Source organism: Pongo abelii, chromosome 10 (genome assembly GCF_028885655.2).
Source record: "Pongo abelii isolate AG06213 chromosome 10, NHGRI_mPonAbe1-v2.0_pri, whole genome shotgun sequence".
NCBI lineage: Eukaryota > Metazoa > Chordata > Mammalia > Primates > Hominidae > Pongo > Pongo abelii.
In genome coordinates, this window is record NC_071995.2 from 13204800 (window position 1) to 13227561 (window position 22762).

At 42.4% G+C, this 22762-nt stretch overlaps 1 protein-coding gene and 1 pseudogene across 2 annotated transcripts in view; both read right to left on the bottom strand.

The window, feature by feature from the left end:
* Positions 1 to 6843, bottom strand: part of DUSP16 (dual specificity phosphatase 16) — an 88710-nt gene extending 81867 nt beyond the window's left edge. Inside the window, exon 1 of one of the 2 annotated variants that reach the window (XM_024256526.3) lies at positions 6094 to 6843. The gene's annotated coding sequence lies outside the window, so the exon portion shown is untranslated. Of the gene's footprint in view, positions 1 to 4976; positions 5784 to 6093 lie in introns of those variants that run through there. The other variant, XM_054526855.2, reaches the window with a different exon arrangement.
* Positions 6844 to 10580: 3737 nt separating this feature from the next.
* LOC100460160 (large ribosomal subunit protein eL19-like) lies at positions 10581 to 11394 on the bottom strand (annotated as a pseudogene).
* Between the last annotated feature and the right edge of the window lie 11368 nt (positions 11395 to 22762).

Sequence of the window (22762 nt, forward strand, 5' to 3'; positions counted from 1 at the left end):
AGACTATGTCTCAAAAAAATAAAAATTGAAAAAAATTAAATAAATTAAGCATTTAGTTTAGGAGGAAATCAAGAGAGCACTAAAGAATTTCCTACCCTGTATTAAAATTGTTTCCCATAGGTTTATCTCAAGCATTTTGTAGATGAAAATTGGTTAGGTGCATACAGAATAATTCTTGAGGGATTTGGTTCGATAGACATACTTAATATCAACCCTTTTTAAAATCCTTTACCTCAATTTCACCTATAAAAAAGTTTTGCTGGTCACAGTGGCTTGCGGCTGTAATCCTAGCACTTTGGGAGACTAAGGCAGGAAGACTGCTTGAAGCCAGGAGTTTGAGACCAGCCTGGGCAACAAAGTAAGACCCCATCTCTATAAAAATAAATAACAATAATTAGCCGGGTGTGGTGGCATGCACCTGTGGTCTCAGCTACTTGGGAGGCTGAGGCAGGAGGACTGCTTAAGCCCAGGAGTTTGAGACTACAGTGAACTATGATTGCCCTATTGCACTTCAGCCTGGGTGGCAGAGACAGACCCCATCTTTAATTTAAAAAAAAAAAAAAAAAATTAAAAACTGCAAAAAGAGTGAAGGGCACATATTTCTTAAAGAATGCTTCAGAAGAACAAAATGTGCCCCAAAACATGAAATAGCTCCTGATAATATCAGTTTTTAGTTGACCACTATGAAAGACATCTTCTAAACAATAACAAAACAAACCTGGCAGTCAAATAACTACAGGAAAGATCGAGACTTCCCCATTTTGGAACATTTTTGCTTCAGGTTTTTACTATTTGTAGTAATACAGGAAAAATATGCCATAGGGACAAGAGCTGAACAGGTGTCATCCCTTACCCTATTTTACCTATTGGTAATTAAGCCTAACAGTTTATTGTCTGTAAATCTTTTCTTTTGTATGTTTCCATACAAAACAATCTTTGGAATTTAGCTTCACTTTATGACACTATGGTGATTATTGTTCCTAACAGAGAGTCTAACCTAAGAATATAGCCCAATACGTGAAAAACCTAACTGAACAGTAAACAATGATATTAATCTCATTGTAAAAAAACATGAGATTCTTAGCAAATGGCAGCAAAAGAACTGTGGATACATTAACAAGGCATTAAAAAAAAAATTTAAAGTTTCTGGCCAGGCGTGGTGGCTTACACCTGTAATCCCAGCACTTTGGGAGGCCAAGGCAGATGGATCACAAGGTCAGGAGATCGAGACCATCCTGGCCAACATGGTGAAACCCCGTCTCCACTAAAATACAAAAAAAAATTAGCCGAGTGCAGTGGCCCACGTCCGTAGTCCCAGCTACTTGGGAGGCTGAGGAAGGGGAATCGCTTGAACCCGGGAGGCAGAGGTTGCAGAGAGCTGAGATGGCGCCACTGTACTCCAGCCTGGCGACAGAGCAAGACTCCGTCTCAAAAAAAAAAAACTCAGTTTCCATGCTTTGACCTAAAAAAAAGTCACATAGGTTTCTTTTTAATTCACGTTTCTTTTTTTAAAAGCTGGTTAATGTGTAGATTTTTATTCAAATTCATTTGGACTGCACATGAATATTAAAAAGTTATAACATGAAGACTATTCATTAGACTATCATAGGCAAAGCAAGTGATTCACAGAATAAGTGCAATTTATCGACCCTGATCATTACCTTTACTACTTACCAATATTTAACATCACTTTTTTAATGTACTGTTTACTTGTTTATTGTCTTTCTTGTTTATTGTCCTGTCTTCTCCCACTAGAATGTTAAGTTACGTAAGGGCAAAAACTTTCTCTTATTTTCTACTGTATGGTCAGGGTCTAGCACTTGGTAGAGGCTCAGCATAAATTTGCTGAATGAGATGGGTGAACACCTTCCGCCTTTGACCTCCCCCACTTCCCTCTCTCCATACACATGTTAACCAATCTTTAAGGCCAGGGTCAAATTCTACTATCTCTATGAAGATTACCTCCCTCAGCCCTCTTTCTCTTTTATACCTGAATTTGGCACTTGCCAGCTGTCTGGTAATTATCTTTGCATATGTATGTATCTGCCTTAAAATTCTTATAATCCTGTTCTCCATAACATGGGCCAGTGTCCCCAACTTTTGGAATCCATCTCAGCACATGTAAACAGCATACTGTTAACAAATGTTTTTGCTTGATTCCTATCAGTAGTTAATCCAGAAATTCAGTTAATAATTTCAGTTTATAATGTATCCCTCCCTTTCAAATAACTCAAAATAGGCCATGATATTACAGTGAATCCCTCTTTATTTTCATTTCTGACAATTTTAAATGTTACATTCTCATATAATTGTAAGTAATGCTCATAATTTACCCTATCAGTCACTATCCCTCAAGATTATATATGTTTTTTTTTTTTTTTTGATACGGTGTCTTGCTCTGTTGCCCAAGCTGGAGCGCAGCAGTGCCATCATGGCTCACTGCAGCCTTGACCTCCCAGGCTCAAGAGATCCTCCCACTTCAGCCTCCAAAGTAGCCGGCACCACAGCTGCGTACTACTACCATACCTAGCTAATTTTTTGATTTTCTGTGGAAACAAGGTCTATGTTGCCCAGGCTGTTATCAACACCTGAGCTCAAGTGAGCCTCCTGCCTTAGCCTCTTAAAGTGCTAGGATTATAGGAATGAGCCACCACGCCTGGCCTACATTTTTTAATGTAATAAAAAATCTTGTGACTCTGTGGCAATATCTATAATGATGTTTCTAACCCCAATCAAGAAGGGCGTGAAGTTTCATTCCTCTCTCTTGTTGCTGAGGTATCAGAGGGCATTTTTCCATTTATTCCTCTTTCCTTTCATGACAAGATGTATTCTGTTCCCTTCCTTACTGATCATACTCCTGGCAAGCTTTTATTATTTCTTTGTACCTGTCCAAGGTAATCTGTCTTACATCCTTCTTTTGAGCCACTGTTTCCTACAGTTATTTATTCGATTAAAATTCTAACTCCCTGTCTCAATCCATTTGTGTAGAAGAGCCAGCTCTTCTTAAAGCCTGAGCTTGCTTCCTTAAATTCAGCCAACCTTTATGAACCTCTCTTCACATAGCCAACCCTTGATCATCAAGGATAATGAAATGCATACAAATAACAGATTGTCTACAACACAAGAAAATCAGAAAAAAAAATTGACATCTGGCTTTGGAATTTATCATATGTAGCTTTGGGCTAGACTTATTTTCCTAATTATGTTTTTGTTTAAGCCAACATTCGGATTTTCTTTTATGATAGTGAATATCTCAGTTTTAAATTATCAGTAAATTTCTTTTAAAGCCTATCAAGCATCAACTATGGTTTTTCCTGTGAAATCTTTTTAACTAGTTTCTTTCATCTGTTGAAATCTGTCATAAAATCTGTTTTGTTTCCTCTAAGTTATCTCCTTATTTTCTTGGGATTCTGATCCAAATCAGTTCACCCTATATTAATTTACTTCTTCAAACTAAAGTACATTTTGCTTGAGAACTTAATGCATTTTAAAAACACTGAATGTCCAGTGAAATTTTTAGTTCAGGTAACACAAAGCAGAAAATTATTTTTGTCTAGGAAAACTTGGGAGTTCTAGGATAAATTATTACACTGGTAATTCTAGCAAATTATATTTAGTAGGATTTTTAGGATTAACTGAAAATTGAAAAAATTTAATACTAGACAGCTATATAAGTCTGCTTCATCAATATATTAATCCCATATGCTAAAAACTGTATGAAATTAAATTCCCAGTCCAGGCATTTACAGAAAATAGCATCAAAACACACTAACACATAAATTCTGCCTCTTCTTCTGATCCCTACCTAAACTCTGCATCCTTCTCACACCTACTCTTCCCCACTCCCATCTCAGCCTCACTTCCACTCTCAACTGTCCCACAAATAATTTTTAAATGTGTAGGAAAAAGGAAAAGAACTGGGGTAACAGTGCCTCCTCTTCTGCTGCCTTCTCAGTTACTGCCATTAAGCTTTTGGCCCAAAGACTCCAACCCCCAATTTTACATGTCTATTTTTATTTTATAGGTACACACTTACAATCACCAAACTGAACGAAAGGATAGGGCATTCTAAATTGAAAAAGGAGCAAAACTGGATAATTCTGCAGTTCTGTTCCTAGCCCCCTCCATAATCATGCACTATGATCATTTGGCACTATAATCAAGCCAAATGAGATATTTTACTTTGAGTTGCTGATATAGCAGAGGTTAATACTAAAAAAAAAAAAAAAAAAAAAAAAAAGTAATTACCACAGTTTACGTTTATCTGAATGTACATTTATAGTACTTGAACCGAGTTATTTTCAATACACTATTCACACTAACAAAATTCAAAATAAACTCATTTCTAATTTTTCCCCCATGTAGAATTTTGATAAGTGTAAACATTATTTTACCTAAAATCCAACTCTTGGGCTGGTGTTATTTAGCCTATATTTTTACATAAGACTGTAAATGTTAGCCAAATTAAAAAAAAACTTTAATGCAACTTTCCACACTGTCTTCAAACTCAGTAAATTCCACAATTTTAAAAAACAAAAACCTTTCACCGTGCCTACTCACATTTTTACTAAAATCCCTACACAAAGCCATACATTCTGCTTTTCATTTTACTTCTCCAAGCTGCTGCCTTCACCAAATAGACTCCACGAGCCTCCCAAGTGGTATCCACCAATATATGTGATTCTCAAGGAAAAGTAAGCATTAAAGAGTAATTAATTCAATTGGTACGAAATCTTTTAAAATTTTACCTTAACTTTAAAAAGCCCTTTTCTTGATGGAGATGAAACAGCATAAATCCTTTGAGGAAACGGTTATCCTTTACGTGGACTCTCCATCAGCCCCATAAGGTGAGTGGCATAAAGAAGCATTTTTCTGACAGTCTCAGTTCCCCAAACACTAGTCCTAAACTTTTGCATGGATGGTAAATTTCACACACACACACACAGGCGGAAAAGAAAGAAGAGAAAGAAACATACCTGGTTTATTTTCTAAACAGGTTTGATAGGTTTGGTTCACTTGAAAGAGCAGAGTATTTACTTATAATCTTTTAAAACAGAAGTGGCAGCCAGAGCACTGGGTAAATAAAAACTTCAGAGAGTTTTAAAACCCTGCATCTTAACTCACTTCCCTTTGGTTCAAGGGGACGGCACAGCAAACCCCACAGCAAATGAGATTATGCAACAGGTTTTTTTCCTCCCCACCTTATTCATCACAGGCTGGTTAGAGGTGTGCTTTCTCCAATCTGAGACACCCACGACTTCAAAACGCCAAGAATCCTTGCAGTTGATATTTCCTAAATTTCTTTAGGATTTTGCAGTATCCATTCATTTTCAGATCTACTTGCATTTTCTCTGGTTCATTATTGGTATTCTTTAGGAAATAAACCCAGCATCTGAAAATATTTCCCTCTGTGGTGTTTCATTACATGAAACTACACGTGATACACAGACCCTGGGCTTTTTGATTTCTCACGTTTTGCAGCTAGTGTAAATAAAGAAGTCACTAGGCGTCGGGCCCCCCAACGCCAAGACCCGAGCCCTTGTCCGAAAATTGAGGGCTTTTTTGGTTGGTTGGTTGAAGAAAGCAGCACCGTCACCACCCAGGTGGCCTCGCTGCTTACACCAAAGGCGAATTGGGGATAATGGGAACAGTCAGGCCAGGGCCCCACTTGGCAGGCGTGTTGTGTAACAGTCGCGCCTGGAAGTGAGCAGCTTCGCCCGCAAAGGTGCCGCGTCCCGCGGCGGCCGCTCCTCTCGGCGGGGCCCGGTCCAAGCGCGGCGCAGCGGCCGGGAGCGCACCCACTGCGACCCCGCGCCCGGCCGCACGCCCCCTTCCCGCTCCGGCCAGCCTCTGGCCAGGCCTACACCCCCACTTCAAACGCTCCTGCGGCTCCCGACCGCGGTCGCCCCCACGCCGCCTGCCGAAAGGGTGGCCGGTACGCCCGGGAAGGCAGAGCCGGCGGGGCTAGAGCGCGGCGCCCGGCACCGGGAGTCGGGGCGCGCTGCGGAGCGTCCATGCGGCCGGGCGGGAGGGCGCCCCGGGCCCCGCACCCTCCCGCCCGCACACCCCGCGCGGCCCGCCAAGGCCACTTACTTTTGGGGCCGCCGACCTCTCAATTCCCTCAGAAGGAAACGAAAGTTGTCACGGCGTCTCCCCTCGGGCCCCCCTCGCCTCCCGGGCTTGCGAGGCGCCGCCGCGGAGCCGAGAGGGCGGCTGCGCTCCCGCTCGCGTCCCGTCCCGTCGCTTTCCTCCTCCTCTTCTTTTCACTATATTATCTTCTCCTTCTCTGAGGGGTGGGTGGGGGCGGGAAGCTTAGGAAGAGAGGAGACGCTCGCAACTTTTCTTCACTCTTTCTCTTCCACCCTCCCCCCCAATCAGCCTTCAAAAAAAAATGTCGAAAGACATGAAGAACTTAGGGAGGTAAAGGTGGGGGGCCGCGTTGTGAAAGGGGGGGTTGGGGGAGAGGGAGAGGTGGTAATAATCGTTTAAAAACTGATTAAAGCCCCCCAAACACTGATACATAGAAAGAGGGGGAAAGGCGGGGGGGTGGGGTGGGGGGTTGGGGGAAAGAGAAAGAGTCGCTGGTCAGGAAACTTCAAGCGCGGATGAGGTCATTGGTTTAAAAATAAAGAGATGGCGTCACTTGAAACCAATCCCAGTGAATGAACTCAGCGGAGCCCCGGGGAAAGGAGGAGACAGGCGAGGGCAGGGCGCTGGGCGCCGGGCGGGGCCGCGCGCCCGCCCATCCCGCGGCCGCCCGAGCCCAGAGCGCGGCTCCGCTCCTCGTTCCGGCCGCTCGGGGAGGGGTCAGGTCATGTTCCCTTCCAGAGTCCGGCGACTCTGAGGCAGGTTCCGCGGGCGCCGCCGGGAGGAGCCGGAGCTGCCAGAGAAGGCGGCCCCGCGGCCTCCTCCCCCTCCTCCTCCTCCTCCTCCTTCGGCGCCCGCGCGCCCGCCCTCACCCCGGGCTCGCGGCCCCGACCCCCGGGCCGAGGTGTCCGCCTCCAGTGCTGCGCCCCAACAGGTATCGGAGGGTTTTCTCCTCACCCAGACGCAGAACCTTTCCCTCCTCCTTGAGCTGTTTCCAGCTGCCTCACCAACGTCAAAAAACGCAAACACTGATTTGAGAGAATTACAATCGCTCTGTAAAAAGTCTGGCGAATGCAAAAGGCAAGGTTCTGCCATCTCTCAGGAGAGAAGTTACAGGTACTTCAAGAAAAATCACACTACTGTTGTCAGGCATTCAGCTATCTATATGTTTATGGTTGAAAGCCCCCACATAAATGTTCCTACATTATTTTACTTTGCTTATATTTACAAATACAAGGATAAGCAGCCTACATTTTCTTTAAAAATGTTTTCTACTGGAGGCAGCGCAGAAACATCTTTAAATAAGACCAGGGGTTAACCGCCTCTTGAGAGGTACAAAACCCTTGTTGATTTAACTCCACATACCTCGTGCATTTTATTATTTGAATTCATTAAAATCTCTGTTTTGAGATGACATTACGCACTTTGGAAACCGAGAGACCTGAGGTGGTGACAAACCAGGACTTGGAATCACTGAATAGGACAATTGGAGCTTTATTCCAATGTTCTTTGAGCATTTGAGCATGAAGCTGCTTCTACTGAGAAGTACTCACGTGGATATCACATAACAGAGATGTGATTAATGACGGAAAAGCACCCTGCGAGTGGACTGCTCCATGAGCCAGAATTTATGTGTAGGAATAATCTAACTCTTCAAATATTCCATTTACAATGTGCCGGATTGGGACACTAGACCCTAAAGGCACTGTTTGTTGTGGGATATCCATGTGCACCCTGCCTAAAGCACGTTTTTCCACTAGCAAAAGAACCGATAAGCAGGTTTGGGTGGGTTAGAAAGATAATACACCCCTGTTACTACTTTTCTGCCTTTAAGTCCTGCAACTAAAGGGCATTCCTTATGATTGGTAATCATTGAAGGTTAGTGTTGCGGGGTATGGCCCTGGGAACTTCTGGCCCATCTTTTATAGGAGGGAAAAAAAGCCCATTTGAAGATGGGAGGTACCCTAGCACCTCTGGCAGTAGTAGGTAAAGCCTGAAGGCCACAGATGGAGAAGCAACTTTGAGCCTGTGCCTCTGGCCTCTTGAAGACTTCTGCTAGGGGAAGCAAATCTCTCCCACTGCGCCCTGTCCTCTGGTGGCCAGGAGGTGTTACTGCAGCTTCTTTGGGATTATTTGTGCTCTACCAGGAAACCCCTAAAAATCTAACTGTAGACCTTTGTTGGAGGTGTTGGGATTTTTAGGAAGGAAGAAGAAGATAGTCCTTTTACTAGTGGTACAGAGCATGGATCTTGCCTGGAGGAAAGATTCATGAGAATTAATGGTATCCCCTTTGCATGCCAAAGTTCCAGTAACCTTGCTTTAACTGACATGGCTTGAAACGTTTCTCCCCTTTCCTCAGTTACACAATTAAGTTTGTGTAATGTATGATGTGGTGCCATCATAGCTATCATAGAAACCTCTCAGGGTATTTCATCTATTTCTGGAAACAAGATGTATATTAAAGCTCATTAAAAACGAAATCAATGATTGAGTGATGTACAATATTGGTTAAAAGAGTCAGGGGGCCGGGCGTGGTGGCTTAAGCCTATAATCCCAGCACTTTGGGAGTCCCGAGGTGGGTGGATCACAAGGTCAAGAGATCGAGACCATCCTGGCCAACATGGTGAAACCCCGTCTCTACTAAAAATACAAAAATTAGCCGGGCGTGGTGGTGGGCGCCTGTAGTCCCAGCTACTCAGGAGGCTGAGGCAGAAGAATCACTTGAACCCAGGAGGCGGAGGTTGCAGTGAGCCAAGATCGCACCACTGCACTCCAGACTCCAGCCTGGCAACAGAGTGAGACTCCATCTCAAAAAAAAAAAAAAAAAAAAAGAATCAGGGGAGAAAAGGAGCAATGTAGGCTGGGATTATCAGGGAAGGCACCTTATAAAGAGTTTTGACCTTATCCTTGAAGGATAGTTCAGATTTAGTTTGCAGTGAAGAAGCCAGTGGAGGGAAGATTCCAGAGGGCAAATGGCAATGAGCCAAGACATGGAGGTGGAATGAATAATGAGTAAGGTGTATTCAGGTGAGAGAAGAGTAAACCCTTCCAGCAGCAGTAGAAATCGGTATTTAGCAATTAGGTATGAGGTTAAATTTAAGAGATACAGAGGCACATTGTGGAGGTACTTGAATGTTAGGATAAATAGATTGTTACCTGCCCAGCAGATGAAGGGGAAACCACTAAACAAGTTTACTTCACCGAAGAGTACATTTCTTTCTTTTACTAAGAAAGGTTTTCTGCATACTAACAATAAATATGTGGAAACAGAAATTAAAAACAGAACCATTTACAATTGCTCCAAAGAATGTGAAATATTTACATATAAATCTAACAAAACATGTACAAGATCTGTGTGCTGAAAATTATAAAATGCTGATGAAAGAAATTAAAGAAGACAAATAATTGGAATGGCATACTATATTCATGGATTGGAATAATCAATAAAGATGTCATTTCTTCCCAAATTGATCTATAGATTTAACATAATTTTCATCAATATCCCAGCAAGGTTTTTTGTAGTCATAGGCAATCTTAAACTAAAACGGTGTCCAACACATCTAGAGGACTGAGTGAGTGCTAGATTCCCCCAGGACAGAGGAAGAGCACATACACTTAGGGCACCAGCAAGGCAGGGAGTTCAAGGTTTACAATCAGATAATCTAGAAGGAAGCTATTTTTGCTTCAGTACATGTAAGTGTGTGGTTTAGCACTGTTTTTTAGTTAAGAGTTAAATATGGGGAAGGAGCACCAAAATTGCTAGTTAGAATTAAATATGGGGGAGAAGCACCATAATCCTTAGTGTTTAGAACCTCTTAAGGTCTTACTTAATCCATCCCTGGCTGAAGTTTATTCATTGACAAACAGTGATTGAGTGCCTACTACCCGTATGTGTCAGGCAGTGCACCTAGCTCTGGGAATATGGTTATAAATAAGATAGGTAAGACTCCCTATCTCATGAAACTAACATTCAAGTGGAGAGAGAAGACAATAAGGCAATAAACAAAAACCACAGCCTGAACTGTGACAAGATGGACTACACAGGGAAAAAAACTGGGTGAGGTGATAGTGAATGACTTGGGGTAGGGGTGAAGGTGGTGGGGGAAGTTCAAATGAAGAGGGGACATTTGAACTGAGACCTTAAGGATGGCAACAGGGGAAGTGGTCAGGGTAGAGAAAACAGGTCACTCTAAGACCCTTCAGCAGAAACAGAGTGACTTGTAGAGAGTTGGTGTGTTCCCAGAGCCAAAGGAAGCCAGTGGGGCACAAAAGTATAAAACAAGGGTGGGCAGGAGCCAGATTATGTAGTACCTTATAGTGTATGGAGTTCAGATTCTATTCTAAAAGATTTAAGCAGTTAGTACATGATCTGATTTATGAAGAGGATATTTGCAATTAAGCATAAAAGGTTGGGTTTTAGAGAGTTGGGTTTTTTTTCAAGCAGATAAAAGCCTGTTTTATTTGAATGGTCTATGTAATTACTGAGGCCACTATGTATAGACAAGAAGGAGGAGCTTTATTTCTCGGTCTCTTCCTCCTTGGACAACATCTTGATGATTTCCTCCTTCTTGGCCTGGAGGCACTCGTCATGAAGTTTGCACACTTCCTTAGTCTTAGGCCAGTAGGCCTCAGCCTGGTACGCCAGGAGCTTCTTGCGGGACTTGTCTACCTTCAGCTTGCGGACAATTCCATGAGAATACGCTTGTTTTTGAACACAATCCCTTTCACCTTCTGGTACAGAGTGTAATACATGTGGCAATCAGTCTTCTTAGATTCACAGTATCTTCTAAGAAGCTGGCACAGAATCCTCATTCTCCTTATCGAGGTTACCTTCCCTGGCCTTTGGGTATTGGCTGTACCTTCTTGCTTACCTATGCCCAGGTGCCTGCCCTTCCGGTGGTCCAAGGTTTTTCTGGCATCAAGGAGCCTGGGAATGGACAGGCACAGGCGTGCAGATGATCAGCCCATGTTTGATCAGCTTCTGGATTTGCTGATGGGAGTTAACATTGGTCTCCGGGAGCCAACCAGAACTTCTTTTTGCCACAGCGAAAGACGCTAGGGGAAAACTTCCTCGGAAGCCTGAGCATATGCATGGCTTCAGCTGCACCAGCAAAAACAGTTTTAATATTCTCTATTTTGTATGTAATATAGCAGCTCCCTTTTCCAATAGGAAGAGAGTGTTTTTGACAATTTTGTTAATCTCCAAGGATCCTTTGAATGTTCCTAAGTCAAATGTTCTTAGCCTAGGATGTGTGGATTCCTAGAGAGTATATAGATGGGCTCCAGAAGGTCTAAGAGCCCCCTAAAGTTTTGTGTATATATGCTTATACATGTTTTTCTGTGAGTGGGTCCCTAGCTTTCAACAGATTTTCTTTTCTTTTCCTTTTTAATGAGATGGGGTCTCCTACCGCCGAGGCTGGAGTACATAATCATGGCTCACTGCAGTCTCAAACTCCAGGGCTCAAGTAATCCTCCTGCCTCAGCCTCCCAAGTAACTAGGAGTACAGGTGCAAACCACTATGCCTGGCTAATTTTTAAAACTTTTGGCCGGGCGCGGTGGCTCATGCCTGTAATCCCAGTGCTTTGGGAGGCCGAGGCGGGCAGATCACGAGGTCAGGAGATCAAGACCATCCTGGCTAACACAGTGAAACCCCGTCTCTACTAAAAATACAAAAAATTAGCCGGGTGTGGTGGCGGGCACCTGTAGTCTCAGCTACTCGGGAGGCTGAGGCAGGAGGATGGCGTGAACCCGGGAGCTTGCAGTGAGCCGAGATCACGCCACTGCACTTCAGCCTGGGCGACAGAGCGAGACTCCATCTCAAAAAAATAATTAATAAATAAATAAAACTTTGTTTCTGTAGAGATGGGGTCTTGCTTTGTTTCCCAGGCTGCTTTTGAACTCCTGGGCTCAAACCATCCTCCTGCTTCAGCCTCCCAAAGTGCTGGGGTTACAGGCATGAACCACCATGCACAGCTGCAACAAATTTTCAAAGGATTTTATCACACACACAAAAAAAGCGAGTAAGACCTACTTCACATTAAAGTCTTGGCTATACTTCTGGGATAGTAGTTGCTGCTGTTATCTTAGGGTTCATGACACTGAACAAATTACAGTTCTAGAAAGAAGCAAGTTCTGCCTCAGAGATGACACTATGTTGGAGGAGGGCAATATTGCCAGCAGAGTAGGAAGGAACTTCTTGGAAGAAAAATGTTAACCTGTGTGATGTGAGAACTAGAAGATACCTAGGAAATTACCTGGTACCATCTCACTTACATTACACGTAAGAAAATGAAGGTCCAGAGAGGTTAAACGACTTGCCCAAGGTTGTATAGCTAGTTAGGGACTAAAGAGGAATTCCAAACAGGTCACCAACACTCAGCACAGCACTCTGTGCTCCCCATGGAAAGGTATACAAAGAAACTGGACTATTGAGCTTAAAAGTTTAATAGGAAATATGCGTTAAATTTTATTCAACTCAATTACACAAGTGCATGCTCATTCCTAAGGAACTGGAAGGAAAGAGGGAAGTAAAGGAGTTCAAAAATGTATAAGTTCTCAGTCCTGAAGGAGATGAAAAACATGAATGTTAAGATGTACAATCAAAACAAAGTAAATAGCAGTAACACTTTTTTTTTTGAGACGGAGTCTCGCTCTGTCACCCAGGCTGGAGTGCAGTGGCGCGATCTCGGCTCACTGAAATCTCCGTCTCACAAGTTCAAGTGATTCTTCTGCCTCAGCCTCCTGAGTAGCTGGGATTACAGGCATGCACCACCACACCTGGCTAATTTTTGTATTTTTAGTAGAGACGGGGTTTCACCATTTTGGCCAGTCTGACACCTGAGGTCAGGGGTTCGAGACCAGCCCGGCCAACACTCTATATTATCAGTCTATATCTGATCTTTCTGCGGCAGATTTGTTAAACAGACTCAATAAGTTACAAAAACTAGGCGATTTTTCACTTATCAATTTGGCAGTTATTTTAAAAACCGGTAATCCCACAATTGAGTTAACAATATGGAGAAACAGACTTTCTCATTAGCACTGGTGAGAATATAAACAGGTATAACTCTTCTGGAGGGCAGTTTGGCAATATGCTTACGAAAGTCTTTAAAAATGCATACCCAACAATTCTACTTTACAAATTTATCTTGGCTGGGTGCGGTGGCTCATGCTTGTAATCCCAGCACTTTGGGAGGCCGAGGCGGGTAGATCACGAGGTCAGGAGTTCGAGACCAGCCTGGCCAACGTGGTGAAACCCCGTCTCTACTAAAAATACAAAAATTAGCCGGGAGTGGTGGCAGATGCCTATAATCCCAGCTACTCGGGAGGCTGAGGCAGGAGAATTGCTTGAACCTGGGAGGCAGAGGTTGCAGTGAGCCCAGTGAGCCGAGATGGCTCCCCTGTGCTACAGCCTGGGTGACAGAGCTAGAGCTAGACTCCATCTCAAAAAAAAGAAAAAAAAAAAAATTTACCTTAAGGAAATGATAGTACTATTTTCAAAAACATGAATGAGGATATTAATCATAATAATAAATAATAGCATTTATTGAATATTACCTCATTTAATTCTCATAACTATTAATTTTCCCAGTTTACAGTTAACTTGCCAGTGAGACACAGTGGCTCACACCTGTAATCCTAGCACTTTGGGAGGCTAAGGCAGGCAGATCACTTGGGCTCAGGAGTTCGAGAACAGCCTGGGCAACATAGCCAGACCTCGTCTCTACAAAAAAACTTTAAAAAAATTAGCCAGGTGTGGCCGGGCATGGTGGCTCACACCTGTAATCCCAGCACTTTGGGAGGCCGAGGAGGGTGGATCACCTGAAGTTGGGGGTTTGAGACCAGCCTGGGAGAAACCCTGTCTCCACTAAAAAAATATAAAAAATTAACCAGGCGTGGGGCGCATGCCTGTAATCCCAGCTACTCGGAAGGCTGAGGCAGGAGAATTGCTTGAACCCGGGAGGCAGAGGTTGCAGTGAGCCAAGATCGTACCATTGCACTCCAGCCCGGGCAACAAGAGTGAAACTCTGTCTCAAAAAACAAACAAATAAAACAAAAAAAAATTAGCCAGCTGGGGAGGCACATGCTTGTAGTCCCAGCTACTCAGGAGGCTGAGGCAGGAGGATCACTTGAGCCCAGGAAGTCAAGGCTGCAGTGAGCTGTGATTGTGCCACTGCACTCCAGGCTGGGCAACACAGTGAAACCCTGTCTAAAATATCAAACGATTTGGACTTTTTTCAAGGCAAGCAATGGAGGAGCCATTGAAAAATTTTTAAACAAGAAAGATCAGATTCACACCTTTCCATATAAAGAATGGTTAGGTGGGGCAGATGTAAAGCAAGACAGGAAACAATTGTACGAGTTAGAGAACCAAATGGAAATGAGAAGACAGATACAAGATGAAAAGCTAGAATCAAAAGGACCTTGCGACCGATTAGACATGAGCTATTAAGGGGAAAAGCAGTGTCAAGGGTAACTCCCAGGTTTCTGAGCAAATGAGTGGATGGTGGTGCTGCTTATTTTGGGGAGAGAAAAGGTAAGAAATTGAATTTTAAGCATATCAAGTTCAAGGGGCCTATGGAACCTCAAGAGAGTGAGCTATTGCATTTGTCAATGTCCGAAGGTCAGAGGCAGTGTCTGGGTAAGAGAAGGATTTTGGATTCATTCACCATATTTAGTTGTAGACATGAATGGTGGATGTGACCACAGGGAAAGTGAGGCAAAAAAAAAATGTTGGCAATCAAGGGAATTGTGAGGTTTAAAGAAGCTCATAGGCTGGGCGCAGTGGCTCACGCCTATAATCCCAGCACTTTGGGAGGCCAAGGCGGGTGGATCATCTGAGGTCAGGAGTTCGAGACCAGCCTGGCCAACATGGTGAAACCCTGTCTCTACTAAAAACACAAAAATTAGCTGGGCGTGGTGGCACATGCCTGTAATCCCAGCTACTGAGGAAGCTGAGGCAGGAGAATCACTTGAACCCAGGAGGCGGAGGCTGCAATGAGCCAAGACTGCACCATTGCACTCCAGCCTGGGCAAAAAGAGCAAAACTCCATCCAAAAAAAAAAAAAAAAGCTCGTAGGGAGACTGAGAAGGAGAAACTAGAGAAGTAGAAAGGAAAGCAGTGAAAATGGCTGTTACAGAAAGAGAGCCAAGAAAGTTTCAAGCAGGGCAAGAATGTGTTTCTGGTGGGTTAATACCTCAGGGAAGTCCCATAAGATAAAGACGAAAATGTATTTCTTTGATTTAGCAATAAATTGACTGGGGAGAGAGTGGTTTTTGCTGAAGGCGGTCTTGCAAAGGCAAGATTGCAATGAGCCGAAGAAGGAGTAAGAAGGAATAAAATGGAAACTGTGAAATACAAACCACTCTTTCAAGAAGATTGTTCAGAGAAGGAGAAAAGTCGGATAATCTTGTTAGAGGCAGATGTAGAATATTTAAACCCTACAAAAATCCTAATGACTTGCCAAGCAGTCTAAGGTTTTGTTTTGTTTTAATAAAACAATTCATAACAAATAGGGATTAGACAAATGAGAAATGAGAATTTCTTAGTTGCAATCTCAGGAGAGATTTTTACTACTTACAGCCCAAACTTTATTTTCAATATTAGATGGAACACACACTTACAGCTCTTGTCAGGGTATTTTGACAAGTCTTTTAATAACTGTGAAGTAAAATATTAATAATAATAGAATTGTCATTTCTAACCTCAGGTGTATTTATCTTTTAAAAGGCTGAAAATTACTTTTACAATTAAAAAAATGGTGGTGGTAGGGAAAATAGTAAATAAAAGGCTAAAAAGATTAGCAGTTGCTTATAATTTTTCTCAATTGTTGATTCACAACTCACCAAAAATTTAAATTTAAGTGGCAAATACCTATTTTTTTTTTTTTTTTTTTTTTTTTTGAGTCTCACTCTGTCACCCAGGCTAGAGTGCAATGGGGCCATCTTGGTTCACTGCAACGTCCACCTGCCAGGCTCAAGCAATCCTCCTGCTTCAGCCTCCCAAGTAGCTAGAACTACAGGCATGTGCCACCACACCTGGCTACTTTTTGTATTTTTAGTAGAAACTGGGTTTCGCCGTGTTGCCCAGGCTGGTCCTGTACTCCTGGGCTCAAGTGATCCGCCCACTTCCGCCTCCCAAAGTGCTGGGATTACAGGTGTGAGCCACCATGCCTGGCCCCTAATTTTTTATTCTGCCTCCACAATTATCCTAGGATTATGTTCAACTCTCACAAACTTCAGAATGAAATTAAATCTAATTCAGTCTGGCAAGTAAAGGTGTTACAGCACCTTTACTAGAAAGTCTGTGCAGAAAGGCCAGGTGTGATGACACATGTGTGTAGGCCTACCTACTCAGGAGGCTGAGGTGGAAGGACCACTTGAAGCCTAGAGTGCAAGACCAGGCTGGGCAACATAGTGAGACCCTGTCTCTACCAAAAAAAATTGTTTTTTTAATTAGCTAGGCATGGTGGCATGCACCTATAGACCCAGCTACTGAGGATGCTGAAGCAAGAGGATTGCTGGAGCCCAGGAGTTCCAGATTACAGTGAGCTAAGATTGTGCCATTGCACTGTAGCCTGGGTGACGGAGAGAGACCCCATCTCCAAATAAATAAATAAATAAATAAAAAATCTGTGCAGGAATTGAAAAATTAAAGAATGGTAATAAAGATGCTGTAAAAGCCAAAAAATTATGAACAATTTCTTTTTTTTTTTTTTTGAGATGGAGTCTCACTCTGTTGCCCAGGCTGGAGTGCAATGGTGTGATCTCAGCTCACTGCAACCTCTGCTTCCCAGGTTCAGGTAATTCTCCTGTCTCAGCCTGCCAGGTAGCTGGGATTACAGGCATGTGCACCACACCCGGCTAATTTTTGTATTTTTAGTAGAGACAGGGCTTCGCCATGTTGGCCAGACTGGTCTCAAACTCCTGACCTCAGGCGATCTACCCGGCTCACCCTCCCAAAGTGCTGGGATCTGACCCTGAAGAAAATAATTGGAATGAATACAGTAATTCCCTTCCCCTTCCCCTTTCCCTTTCCCTTTCTTTTCGACAGGGTCTCACTCTGTCACCCAGGCTGGAACACAGTGGCACCTTCATGGCTCACTGTAGCCTCAACCTTCTGGACTCAAGTGGTCCTCTTGCCCCCTGAGTAGCTGGGACTACAGGCATGTGCCACCATGCCCAGCTAATTTTGTTTGTTTGTTTGTTTGTTTGTTTTGTAGAGGCAGAGTCTTGCTTTGTTGCCCAGGCTGGTCTAGAACTCCTGGACTCAAGCAATCCTCCTGCCTCAGCCTCCCAAAGTGTTGAGATTACAGGCATGAACCACTGTGCCTGGCTTCCTTTTTTTCTGATATAAATAATCTGTTTCTTAAAATTGCTGTTTTTGAAGGCCAGAGATTTTTTAATGTTTTTTTCATTTTCTGAGTAAACATATGTCTCAGTGTACTAAGTTTTTAAATTCACAGTGGCTTTCTGGACTAACAGTGACAACATTCAGTCACAACATTCATGTTTATAAATGTAAACATTTACCTTAGGAACAGTCTTTAACCAGTAACTGAACCTCTTGTTCAATGTTGGTTAAACAGCAGATGGGATATTCTGACCAAAAAGCAGAAAACCAATTTTAATTAAAAATACTTTTAAAGTTTATGTAGTCAATTTTCTATTATCTTGACACAAAAGATCTCTTCCCCTAGTTTAGGTCACTGAGTTTTAAGAATATCTCGGCTGGGCACAGTGGCTCACGCCTGTAATCCCAGCACTTTGGGAGCCCAAGGCAGGCAGATCGCAAGGTCAGGAGTTCAAGACCAGCCTGGCCAACAAGATGAAACCCCATTTCTACTAAAAATACAAAATTAACTGGGTGTGGTGGTGAACGCCTGTAATCCCAGCTACTCAAGAGGCTGAGGCAGGATAACTGCTTGAACCCAGGAGGCTAAGGTTACAGTGAGCCGAGATCGCGCCACTGCACTCCAGCCTGGGTGACAGAGCGAGGCTCCGTCTTGGAAAAAAAAAAAATCTCAAACCACTATAGTGGTTTACTATATTTCTAGTTACTATAAAGAAACTAGAAATGTAATGGATTTGAAAATAAACTATCATCATGTCAAATCAAATACACCACAGGCAGCTCTTTTGTACAAGGAATATTCTGGGCTTTTAACTCTCATAACCCACAAGAGTTAGATATTATTATTTTGTATTTTACAGTGGAGGAAACTGAGGCTGAAAAAAGTTAAAGAGTTTGCTCAAAGACAAATAGCTAGTAGCAAGTTAGGACTCAAACCCAAGTTTTCCCAAAAGGAGCTTTTGTTGAGAAGATAAACAAAAATACAAATATAAGTTACCACCAATAAAAATTACCACAAACTTAGGTAAAAATAACATTATAAGAAATGCCACTGTCTTAGAATGCACTTCTGTGATTACTGGTAAAACTTATCATTCAGATATGAGCTACAAAAGTTAGAAAAGATGAGAACTTGCTGACCTGGGGCAGAAGATTCAGCCAGTGACAAATTCCAGCTCCACCACACACTGGCTGTGTGGCTTGAGGGAAACATAGTCTCCTCATCTGCAAAATGAAGATAACATCAACCTTCCAGAGTTATTGTGAGGGTTAGATGAAGTACCAAGTTAAGCTCCAAGTAGAGGGCCTAGCACACATAGTAAATACTACATACTGACTCCTTCCTTCTTAGGAAAGGCTTTCCGTGGGTCTGAGACCTTGAACAATAGATTGAGTTGGGATATTGAAAGAGAAGGGGGAAGCTCATTTCAGGAAGAAAAAAGAAGCACAAGTCAGAGATACAGCAGGAAAAATTGTGTTTAAAATAGTTTACCTGATGCGGAACATTAAATTTATAAGTATATAATAAGCCTGGAAAGCAGTTTGGGCCAAATTACATCAGGCCTCAGTCAAAGAATTTAGACTTTATATTATAAGTAGCAGGGAATGATGGAGAGTTTGGTTCCTTTGTTTACATTATGCTTTATTGACCTTATGTTTTATTATAAAGCAATACATGTTCATTGTAGAAAGTCTGTAAATTGGCTGGGCGCAGTGGCTCATGCCTGTAATCCCAGCACTTTGGGAGGCAGAGGTGGGCAGATCACTTGAGGTTAGGAGTTTCAGACCAGCTTGGCTAAAATGGCGAAACCCTGTCTCTACTTAAAAAAATAAAAATTTAGCCGGGCGTGGTGGCACAGGCCAAGATTGTGCCACTGCACTCCAGCCTGGGCAACAGAGTAAGAGACTCTGTCACAACAACAACAACAACAACAAAAAAGTCTGTAAATTACAGAGACGTGTAAAGAAAAATATACAAAACACCTTATTCAATAGTTACCTTGAGAGATAAATTGTTGTATTGTTTTATCCTTTGTTGGAATTTTTTTTCTTTTTTCAGTAGCTTTACTGAGGCATAATTGACAAATAGAAATTATATAATTCAAGGTATACAATACGAATATTTGATATACATATATATTGTGAAATGATTACCACAATCAAATTAATTAACACATCCTTCCCCACCCATAGTTACTATTTTCCTTTGGTAGTATTTTGATTGAGTTTTTTTTCTTCCACGTACACTTGTTATTTTAATACTAATAATAAAATGTATAAGTACATGGAAAACATTAAACACATTTACATAACTGTTCTTTTTATGAGAAGATTTGCCTCTCAAAAAAGGATTTGCATATTTGAGATGGTCAGATGGCCAGTGAGAGTTCCCCAAGGCTAGAACCACACATTTTATAGGGTACAATAGTTGCTAATCTTTATATGCATCTTGTCCTATCATTTCAACATATCGTTGTTACACATTTTTCTTTTACTTTTAATATAGCTAAATTATTTAATTTCTTTAAAAAATATTGCTACCATAACACTCTCCAAAGATTACCTCTGGGGACATTTGGGTGTATCTTTTCCAGTTTAAAGGTTTGAACTTGAAGATAGATGGAATAAAAGTGGGACTTCAGGTGGCTTACTCTGACCAAAGCAAATTAGAAAGATGCGAGGAAGGAGGTTATAGAACAAGGAAGACCATATTGGGCTATGGTAGCAATTCAGGCATAGGTCAAAAACGGGCAAGACTGGTACAGTGACAATGGACATGGAAAGAAAGCAACAAACACAAGAAACAATACAGAGGGTGAATTGACAGGACTTGGTGACTCACGAGCTATGGAAGGTGAAGGAGATGAGTAATGAAAGATGATGCTAAGGTGTCACCTTTGGCAATTTACATAAGCTTCAATTTCCTCATCTATCAAATGGGGTTAACAATTGTACCTTCCTCATAGGGTTGTTGGGAGGATTAAATGGATGGCATCTAAAATGCTTAGCACAAAAACAGGAATGCATTCTTAGCCAATAGTGGCTGTCATAGTTTGTATAGATGTTGAATCTACATGGCTGGGTTTAAGAATAATGAAATTCTTAAAAGAAATAGGAAAGTCAGGAGAAAGGTCTGATTGAGGTAGAGAGGTAGAGTTGAGCTGTATTTTAGACATGTCAAATTTAGGTTTATGGTGGACAGTCGATTAATGTTCAGCAAGAAGCCACCACTGGCAGTGATGTTTGACAGTGGGTACATTTTAGGAAGACTTCATGTTCACGAGAAGCAGACACCTGGAGGAGGGTGGATACCACTGCACAATGTCCACATGTCTGCCCGTAACCTCCACTTAACGAGCAGAAATTACCTGATCTAATAAGCAATCTCTACATATCGTACACTTCCTGGCTGAGTGGCTCTGGTAGGACAGATACCAAAGTAGTGAAGCATTTAAAGGTTTTGGAACCAGACAGATCTGTTTGAATCCCAACTCTTCCACTTACTGTTGTCTAATTGCAGGAAAAATAATTTTCTTAGCTTCACGTTTTCTTGTTTACAAAATGGAGTAATAAAAATTTCTACCTCATAGCATTGATGGGAGAATTAAATGAGACTATCTAAAATAAGGTCAGGCATGGAGGCTCATGCCTGTAATCCCAGCACTTCGGGAGGCTGAGGCGGGCAGATCACCTGAGGTCAGGAGTTCAAGACCAGCCTGGCCAACATGGTGAAACCCTGTCTCTACTAAAAATACAAAAATATGAACCGGGCCTGGTCGTGGACGCCTGTAATCCTAGCTACTCAGGAGGCTGAGGCAGGAGAATCGCTTGAACCCAAGAGGTGGAGGTTGCAGTGAGCAGAGAACACACCATTGCACTCCAGCCTGGGCGACAAGAGTGAAACTCCGTCTCAAAATAAATAAATAAATAAAAAATAAAACATAAGATGTGATATAAATACCAAGTTGTTTTGTTTTGTTTTGTTTTGTTTTGTTTTGTTTTGAACAGGGTCTCACTCTGTTTCCCAGGCTGGAATGCAGTGGTACTATCACGGCTCACTGCAGCCTCAACCTCTCCCAGGCTCACGTGATCCTCCACCTCAGCCTCCTGAAGTAGCTGGGACCACAGGCGCTTCCCACTAATAAACTGTTAATTGTTGTACTTTTTGTAGAGACGGGGTTTTTGTCTTATGGCCCAGGCTAGTCTCGAACTCCTGGGCTCAATCAATCTGCCCGCCTCAGTCTCCCAAAGTGCTCAGCCACTGCACCTGGCCATAAATACCAAGTATTGCTATTAATCATGTCTCTCCTTGAGGTTAATAGTTCGTTTCTATTTCCTCTCCATTCTTTATGGTGTCAAACATGAGAGGCACTCTCTGCTGACTGCTGATCACTGTGCCTCCACAACTTTGGTTTTCAGCCTCTCCCCATGACTCAGTCCCTTTTGGAACTTTGTAACTCATAGTTTTGTGAAATTCCAGAATGCCAAACAGCATCTTTGGAGGAAGATGGTCTGTTAGTCTTTGTTTGGAGAGACCTTCTGTGTTAGTTTCCTATCACTGCTTAAACAAATTACCACAAACTTAGTGACTGAAAACAACACAGATGTACTGTCTCACAGTTCTGTAATTCAGAAGTACAAAATGGTCTCCCTAATAAAATCAAGGTGTCAGCAGGGCTGCATTCTTTTCTGGAGGCTCTAGGGGATACTCCATTCCCTCTCACCCTTTTAAGTTTCTAGAGGCCACTTTCATTCCTTGGCTCACGGCCTTCTTCCTCCATCTTCAAAACCAGCAATAGCAGCTTGAGTTCTTTTCACCTCATCAGCCATCCCTCTGGTTGACTTCTGCCTCCCTCATCTCCTATTAAAGACCGTTGTGATTACATTGGGTCCACCTGGATAACGCAGCATGCTCTCCCTATGTTAAGATCTGCTGACTAGCAACCTTAATTCCCTTTGCAACTTTATCTCCCTTGCCATGTAACATGACAATAGGACAGGTTTTGAGAATTTTGATGTGAATATTTTGGGGGACCATCATTTTGCCTACTATACCCTCCACAAAGAAAACTCCAGGGAGATTTGCCCCTGCTTTGTCTCTCTGTCTTGCAGGACCTAACTGATCCTCTAAATCATGAACCGTCTATCACAATATGATAATTGTAATAATCACAATTGGGAGGCCTTTCATGATAATATTTTTCTTCCGGTCTAAGTCTGATTCTGTTCCATGCTTAAAGATTTATTTGTAGCTAAATACAATGACTATTAACTAAAAATTCTTAAAGAAATAATGATCTTGGCCGGGCACAGTGGCTCAC